The sequence below is a fragment of the Octopus bimaculoides genome, chromosome 14 (genome assembly GCF_046866305.1).
Source record: "Octopus bimaculoides isolate indiv1 chromosome 14, ASM4686630v1, whole genome shotgun sequence".
NCBI lineage: Eukaryota > Metazoa > Mollusca > Cephalopoda > Octopoda > Octopodidae > Octopus > Octopus bimaculoides.
The window spans coordinates 9199656-9209655 of record NC_142941.1 but is presented as its reverse complement, the minus strand read 5'-3'; the positions used below and the strand labels follow the sequence as shown (position 1 = coordinate 9209655).

At 34.6% G+C, this 10000-nt stretch overlaps 1 protein-coding gene across 3 annotated transcripts in view; it reads left to right on the top strand.

The window, feature by feature from the left end:
* Positions 1 to 10000, top strand: part of LOC106867544 (alpha-2C adrenergic receptor) — a 343342-nt gene that overhangs the window by 203724 nt on the left and 129618 nt on the right. The gene's annotated exons all lie outside the window — the stretch shown is intronic.

Here is a 10000-nt window from a genome sequence, read left to right as displayed (position 1 = left end):
GAGTAAACCCATATAATTTATGTATATATGTATAATATATATTATCATAATGTATTTATATCTTTGCATATATATATATATATATATACCAGACGTCACTGTGTGATAAGAAAATCGCTTCCCAACCACATGGTTCCGAGTTCAGTCCCACTGCATGGCACCTTCGACAGGTGTCTTCTAATATAGCCTCGGGCCGATATGTTCGATTTTATTTTACTTATGTATTGGCTCGCCGATCAACGGATCTGCCTGCTGGTGAAATTAACGAAGAAGTGGCTGAGCATTCCACAGACACGTTTACCTTTAATGCAGATCTCAGGGAGATTCAGTTAGACACCGAATGGGACAGATACAACTCATGTTTTCCAGCTGGGTGGACTGGAACAACGTGAAATAAAGAGCCTTGCGCAAGGACGCAACGCACCACCAGGCATCGAAAATGAGACCTTAAGACTGTGATCCCACATATCCTAACCACTAAGCCACTTGCCATCACATATATAGATGTGTGTGCGCGTGCGTGTGCGTGTGTGTGCATGTATGTATGTGTGGGCGTGAATGAAGGAAAATGTTAAATTACTACTGTAGTACATAATTATGGATCCGATTACATTCAATGAATTATTCTGATACAAACAGATGACTGGAAACTATATTGAAATTTCCATAAAATAATCTGTACTTGTTATTTCATGAAATACTTTTCAAAAGATATTAATAAATTGATATATTGGATTTTCATTATAATTATCATTCATTTATACCTATGACATATCTTGATTGGCTCATCATATAAATTGCACCATCTTGATTTGATGTATATACATTTAAATATGGAACAATATATATGCTACCATGAACTGCAGTTAATACATCATATATGCAATAGAGAGAATGCGTGCGAGTGGGTGTAAGTATGTATAAAACCGTAAATTAAAGATTTATAGAAATATACTGTAGGCTATAAAATATGATGTCCACGGCACTTAAGTAGCAATAGAAAGATATTGGGTCTGAACAGGAAAATACAAATGAAAATCTTATTTGCAATGAAATGCATACTCAAGGATAATGAAGACGACATACTTTAACATATCATAATGTTGTTATCCTGGTGGCTATCTGCTTGAAAATTTTGAAAAATTTTATCATTTCTTTGTTGTTAGCAGTAATGTCTTTCTCAATACTGAAGCACATTGAGTCTTTGTTCTCCGCAGAGAATCTATTTTTAGTTAACATATTTTAGGCTGGAAAAATGTACTTTTAAAGTTGTTTTCAATACAAGTTCTGCTTATGTCGGATTCCTGAGAATGGAACTTTATATATATATATATATATATATATACATATATATATTATATACACATATTTCGGATTTAAAACATTTCGAGTATTCCCATGAGAGCCAAAACTGGCATGGAAAAGGTGAGCTAGAAATTATTGCGATTATTGCAACAAGCTGGTTGAATGGTTATCGCGCCGGACAAAATGCTTAGCTCCATATCTCCTGACTTTAATGTGCGAATTCGCATGCCGCGGAGTCGATAAAATAAATACTAATCAAGTTCCTGGTGCCAATATAATATATTTCCCGCTCTCTTCAAAAATTGATAATCCTATGCCAAAATTTGAAACTTTTATTATAATTATAGTCAAAGTGGCGAGCTGCAAGAATCGTTAGTACGAGCAGAATTTCGTTCGTCTTTTTTATTCTGAGGTCAAATTCCACGGAGGCTGATTTTGTATTTCGTCCAGCCGATATCTATAAAATAAGTATCAGTTAATTACTGGAGTCGATGTACTTGATTAATCCCCTAACCCCAAATTTCAGGCTTTGTATCTATAGTAGAAAGGATCATTTTATTAGCACTCTCAACCATATGATCGGGGGTATTTTATCAGGTTTTACGTTGTGAGTTCAGATTCCGCAGGGATCAGTTTTGTTTTTTTTCATTCCTTGAGATCGATAAAATGAGAAGCGTTTGAGCACTGGAGTCGATGTAATCTATAAACGAATTCCTCCAAGATTTCAAGGCTTGAGCCAATAGCAGAAAGGATCATTATTATTATTATTATTATTATTATAAAGGCGGTGAGCTGACAACATCGCTAGCACGCACGCCGGACAGAATAATTAACAGCGTTCCGTCCGTCTTTACAGACCAGGCTTAGTCACTGGCTTAATGAATCTAAAAAAAGAAGCAGAAAGAAAAGAAAATAGCGGTAATTCGTCTGCCATTACGTTCTCAGTTGAATTGCAGCCAAGATCGGCTTTGCTTTGTACGATTTCCAGTTGGATAAATAGGGACCCGTTGAGCGATGAGACGATGCAATTGACGCCTTCTTCCCTTCAACATCGTTGGTGTTGTCCCAAAATAAGTAATGATAATTTTTTTTCTTCTTTCTTGATGTAAAGCAGGGAACAGGCAGAATTGTCAGAGCATTCGAAAACAAACGTTTTGCACTATTTGTTGCAGCTCTTAGTATTATGAGTTCGAATTACACAGGGTTAACTTTGCATTTTATTCTTTCAGAGCCGATGAAATAAATTACTAGTTGAGTAATGAAGTCGATGTGATAGACTTTTCCCCCCTCCCCTTAAATTTTGCTAGGCTTCTTCCTAAACCAGAAACTATTAATATTAGCGTCGGCGGCGGCGGTGGTGGTGACGACACGTGTAACAATGGTACAGGCTGTAGTCACAATAGTGGTGTTGGTGGTGAGATATGAAATGTGCTAATTAAAACTCTACTAGCAGAGAACCGTGAGTGATGACGCTGGTGGTGCTGATAGGCGCTGTTGTTGTTGTTGTTGGTGGTGGTGGTGGTGGTAATGTATGCGTTAGAACTGCTGTTACTGGGTCCTGGAGCTGGTCGTGGTATTGGTGTTGATGTTGGTGTCAGCGTTGGTGTCAGCGTTGAATGTGGTAGTGATGATACCGGTGCATGTGTGTATGTGTGTGTGTGTGCGTGTGTGTGTTTGTGTGTGTGTGAGAGAGAGAGAGAGAGAGAGAAAGAATGAGAGCGAGAGTCTAATGTAATATTCGAACAGCAGGATATGAAGATAGGAAACATTAAGACTTCGAAATCACAGCAAAGAGAAATTAATATGGATTAAATGAAAATAGAAAGATATAAACAAATTACAAACAAGCAAAGAAATATATACAAAAAAATAAAAAATAAAAAATAAAAATTGCGCTATAATACATTTTGCATTCTGAGGCTAGGATTGTTGTTTTTGCTGTTGCAATGTTGTGTTGGTGATGACGGCGACGGCATTGCGAATAATTCGTTCAATCTCATCATTTTCATTATTTTCAATTTGTATAAAGAACATAAAAAAAACACAGAAAATAGTACTTTTCCTCACTCTCTCTCTCTCTCTTTCTTCTCGCCGTCTCTCTCACTCTTCCTTTCTCCGCATCTCTCTTTCTTTCTATATATATATATATATATATATATATATATATATATATATATATGTACATTTATGTGTGCGTGTGTAGAGTGTATTAATATAAATGTATACGTCTGTGTATACACACACAAATATATAAAAATAAGCGTGCATATATACATATATATATGTATGTATGTATGTATGTATGTGTGTATATATATATATATATATACATACATACATACATATATGCATATGTGGCCGACATATATATATATAAGTTAATAATATACGTATAAATTCATAATGTTGTAGGTCAATATGATTACGTCAATAAACAATACATATATGTGTACGCAAAAGTATATGTATGTGTGTATATATAGATACTCGTAATATAATGTAATACATCCATATGCACACGTATGTATATGAATGCAAGCATATAAGCTTACGATCACACAGGCACACAGACATACACAAACACAGATATTTACATACATAAATATACGTACACACAGGTGTATACATACGGATGTGTGTATATATATATATATGTATATATATATATATATATATATGTATATATATATATATATATATATGTATATATATATATATATATATATATGTATATATATATATATATATATATATATATGTATATATATATATATACTAATGTATGTATATATATATATATATATATATACTAATGTATGTATATATATATATATATATATATATACTAATGTATGTATATATATATATACTAATGTATGTATATATATATATACTAATGTATGTATATATATATATATATATACTAATGTATGTATATATATATATACTAATGTATGTATATATATATATATATATATATACTAATGTATGTATATATATATATACTAATGTATGTATATATATATATACTAATGTATGTATATATATATATATATATACTAATGTATGTATATATATATATACTAATGTATGTATATATATATATATATATACTAATGTATGTATATATATATATACTAATGTATGTATATATATATATATATACTAATGTATGTATATATATATACTAATGTATGTATATATATATATATATATATATATATATACTTATGTATATATATATATATATATATACTAATGTATGTATATATATATATATATATATATATATATATATATACTAATGTATGTATATATATATATATATATATATATATATACTTATGTATATATATATATATATATATATATAAATATATACGCGAAAAGTGGAAGAAAATGGTAGGCGAATAGAGTTATGATATAAGGAACTAACAGCATAAAGAATGATAATGGGGCGTAATACGGAAGAAAGAAACAGGGAATGAAAGAAAGATGGAAGGATAGACAGAAAGAAAGAAGAAAGTGAAAGTAGGGGAGAAAAGCAAAGATAAAAGAAGTAATGAAAGAATCACGAAGAAAAGAAATAGGCCCCACCGGAAATTTTATGTCTGGTGTAGAGAAAAGAGAGTCGGAATTATTAAAGGACATGGCAACTATGAGGTTTGTATGTGTGTTTGTGTGTGTGTGTGAGAGAGAGAGAGAAAGTATGTGAGAGAGAGATATTGCGATGAGCTTAAGAACGAAACTCAGAAAGGCAAGGAAAATAGAGAAAAAAAATGAACATGGGAATAAAGGTACCGCTGCATTGTTTACTTCGAGTCGGGGTGGGGGGGTCATACATAGTCTTATACATACTTTTGCTTATATGGTATCAAATTTTGGCACAAGGCCCACCAATTACGAAGAAGGGAGCAAGCCGATTACATCAACCCCCAGTACTTGACTAGCACTTATTTTATCGACCCCGAAAGGATGAAAGGGCAAACGTCTATCTCGGCAGAATATTGACTCAGAACGTGAAAGAAAGGTGCAGATATAGTTTTGTTGTTTAAAGGCTCGCTTTGCAACCGCGGAATTTAGGGACCAGTCCCACTGCGAATGTTTCCTAAGGTGAATGTCTTCTACTGGAGCGCTTGTCCGACACATAAATTTTGAGTGAATTTAGCTGATGGAAACTGTACAGAAACCTTTTACATGTCTATATTTAGGTGTTTATGGGTGTGTGCTGATCTTTGCCCTTCGCCAACACTGCCGCCACTATCACTCCGCTTGAGAACCCCCTGTTGGGCCTTGCAGCCCACCTCGATTGAGAATAGCCATAACTGCCATTCCTTTTTCACGTCAGTTCTGCAAAAGGTTTTGGTATTTAGCATGCTTTGAGTGAGTTAATGGATCACAGACTCCTTCTATTGCGTTTTTGCTCCATTCGTTATATATATATATATATATATATATATATATATATATATATATATATATATATATATATATACAGAGAGAGAGAGAAGGAGTGATAGATAGATAGAAAGATAGATATGTATATATTTATTTATCATAATACATTATAAGTTCATAGCTATATGGCATCTTGAATACAAACTACCGTTATAACGTATTTACGTTAAATCATATTCGCATTCATATTTCTAGTGTATACATATACATTTATATAAGCCTGTGAAAACCTTCTTCACTGTATCGCGAAATCATTAATCAATTCTGTGCGTAAGTTTGGGTATTTAAGTATATTTTTGTGCACGAACGACCGTGAGTGTGTGTGCGTCTCCGTCTTAAATAGAGGGAGCTAGTTTGGTGAGTAGATATCTCATTAGATAAATTAGAAGATACTCTATTAGGCCATGTGTGTACGAGCGTGTTGGTGAGTGTGTAAGAAGATAAATGTATAGCATCTGCCGTATGTAATATAGCGAATTGAAAAACTTCGATTAACTGAGATTATCCATGTAATTAACAGAGAAAAATCTCCCTGTAGGCGCTATTGGCACACACAGAGAGGAACACACACATATACATATTTACATATATATATATATATATATATATATATATATATACATAGATAGTTAGGTAGATAGACAGATTTATATAATAAATGTATGGTTGTATGTATGTTTTGTATGTATGTATATATATATATATATATATATATATATATATATGTGTGTGTGTGTACGTATTTATTTTAAAGAAATATAACACGAGATTTCAATATTAGTTCCCAACATTTGTTTCTGCACCACACTCTACTTTTAAGTTACTGTGATTATTCTTCATATAACGTTATACAAGCTTAGGCTGTATAATTCCGGTATAGTTGCATATTCTCCAGCAACAGCCGTGCGTGGGATCTCCGTCAGACGGACTACGATTAAAACTTGTTGGATTTTTCTCAGTCATCTGGGTATAAGATCTACGTTACTTTCCATCGATGAAATTATCAGAGTCCCGGGGAGACGAGCGCAAATACAAATGTAATATAACAATGATACCACCAACAACGATAACAATAACAGAGTTGCAGATACTATCATTGTCTTATTATTACATTTTAACAGCACACAAACCAACATACACATACATACATACACATGGCTCCGGGTTCTGTTCCACTGCGTGGCGTCCTCGGGAAACTGTCTTCTTTATAGCATCGGGCCGACCAAAGCTTTCTGAGTGGATTTGGTTGACGGAAACTGAGAGAAGCTTGTCGTATATATATATGCCATGGTTGAAGGCTAAACCTCACATTTTTGTTTTATTCTCTCTCTGTTTATTTCCTCATATTCCTTTCTGTTGAAGAGCGTTGGCTCGAAACGTAAAAGACTTTCTCACTTTCCCGAGCGTCAAACTAATATACCTGCTTGTTGTTCATACACCCGTCTTCGTCTTTTGTTTTTTCTGTAAACTTCAACTATATATCTGTGTGTCTGTGTGTATGTTTGTATGTCTGTGTTTGACACCCGCCATCACCGGATCGATGTTGGTGTGCCTACGTCCCCGTAACTTAGCGGTTCGGCAAAGGATACCGATAGAATAAATAGTAGGCTTACAAAGAATGAGTCATAGGGTCGACTTGTTCGAATAAAGGCGGTGCTCCAGCATGGCCGCAGTCAAGTGACTGAAACAAATGAAAGAATATATATATACCGGGCGATAAGTCTTAGACGATTTTTTAAAACTGCAGCAGATGTTTCCAACTGCGAATCACTTGTACAAAATATAAAATGGGGACGGTTTGCGCTTAGAAATAACTCCTTTCATCATGTGCCCACACCTTGAGGGGGGGGGGTCTTCAACACTTATGACGTACCATCAAGGTGATCTGGAAGCCTTTTTTCCACAATCCATGTCAATCTGTTAAAGTTGTTTTTAATACCACACATGCACTCACACGCGCGTGGAGACAGAGACAGGGACAGACGCTATTTCAGTTTCTCTCTATCTCTATCTTTTCGCTGTTTCGCTATCTCTCTATTTCTTTCTCGTTCTAATTTACCCAGCTAACTAGCTAACTAGCTGTCTCTCTTAATCAAGCAACCAATTATTCTCTGAATCACTCACAAAATCAGAATATCTGTCTGTCTGTCTGTCTGTCTACTATTTTATATACGAAATTAAATTTTTGATGATGAATTTTTATGTTGAGTTTTTATAAGTTTCATGTGTGTGTGCGTGTGTGCCTGCGTGTATGTGTGCATGCATACGTGTATCTATCAAATTATATACGTGTGTATATATATATATATATATAAATATATATATATGCACACACACACACATATATACACATATATATAAGCAGGAAGCACGTGGAAATACTGATACATATGTATATGAAATAACCAGAATCAGGTATGATATGTGTGTATATATGTATATATATATATATGCATACATACACGTGTGTGTCTGTGTTTATGTGTTTGTGTGTGCGCAAGTATGTATGCCCATACCTACATACATAATTTGCGTCACGAACTAAAAATGTTTCAAAGTATTTTTGTTTCATTTTTTTTTTTCTTTTGCTCCTTGCAGATATTCTAAATAAATGTGAGAATAAAATAAAATATAGAAATTATTATTGCAAAATGTAATTACTAGCAAAAGAAGGGAGGAATTTAAGAAAGTAACATCTTTAAAATAATTTATGAAAGTAATATCATAAAAATAATTCATTATAGACGCAGGAATGGCTGTGTGGTTCCGGGTTCAGTCCTGCTGCGTTGCACCTTGGGCAAGTGTCGACCAAAGCCTTGTGAGTGGATTTGGTAGGTAGAAACTGAAAGAAGCCCACCGTATATGTATATATATATATATATATATATGGGAGAATTTACGAAAGAACAACAGACGAAGACAGGTGGTGAAAACAACAAACGGATGTATTAGTGTTTGTGTATCCGTGTTTGTCCCCCACCATAACTTGACCACCGATGCTGGTGTGTTTACGCCCCCGTATATTAGCCGTTCGGCAAAAGAGAACGATGGATTAAGTACTAGCCTTACAAAGTATAAGCGATGGGGTGGATGTGCTCGACTAAAGGCGGTGCTCCAGCGTGGCCGCAGTCAATAGGGCATCAGTATATGATTGTGTGTATGTGTGAATGTATTTGGAGTCAGTGTTCGTTCAGATCTGTATGGTTTGGTTATCGGAAAAGTATATGCATGAATATAGACGAAATTTGGTTGTTCGTATACATATATAAGAGTGGCTGTGTGGTAAGTAGCTTGCTTCCGAACCACATGGTTCCGGGTTCAGTCCCACTGAGTGGTACCTTGGGCAAGTGTCTTCTATTATAGCCTCGGGCCGACCAAAGCCTTGTGAGTGGATTTGGTAGACGGACAATGAAAGAAGCCCGTCGTATATATCTATGTATATGTGTGTGTGTGTGTGTGTGTGTGTGTGTGTGTGTGTGTGTGTGTGTGTGTGTGTGTGTGTGTGTGTCTGTGTTTGTCCCCCCAACATCGCTTGAAAACCGATGCTGGTGTGTTTAAGTCACCGTAACATTAGCGGTTCGGCAAAAGAGACAGATAGAATAAGTACTAGGCTTCCAAAGAATAAGTCCTGGGGTCGCTTTGCTCGACTAAAGGCGGTGCTCCAGCATGGCCACAGTCAAATGACTGAAACAAGTAAAAGAATAAAAGAGTAAAGAGATATATGCGTGTATGTATTCACATAATTCGTATTAATATATTTACAAACATATACATATGTATGTGTGTATATATATATATATATATAGAGAGAGAGAGAGAGAGATTCTGGTACGTATGTTTGTGTGTACGTCTCCATGTGTGTTTGCATGCTGTGTACGTTCACGCACGCGTGTGTGTGCGTGTGTGCATCTGCTTGCTTATGTTTATTTTCCATTGTTTTATTTCTCCGATTCATTATATCGCTCTATTTCTTTTAATTCTTTCTGAAATCACTGCACCTTTCTCTCTATCTCTACCCCTCTCTCTCTCTCTTCTATACTCACACAGATGTGCACATAGATATGCATTATACCCTCTCGCTATGTATACACCCCACTCGCTCTGTCTGTATAACTTCCACTTATTTTTGCAAAAGTAATCAATTTATCTACGTATTTATATATCAAGGAAGTTATTCATCCGTACCTCTATTTATATATTGAATCATTCATTTTTTAGAATTAACTACGTATCTCTG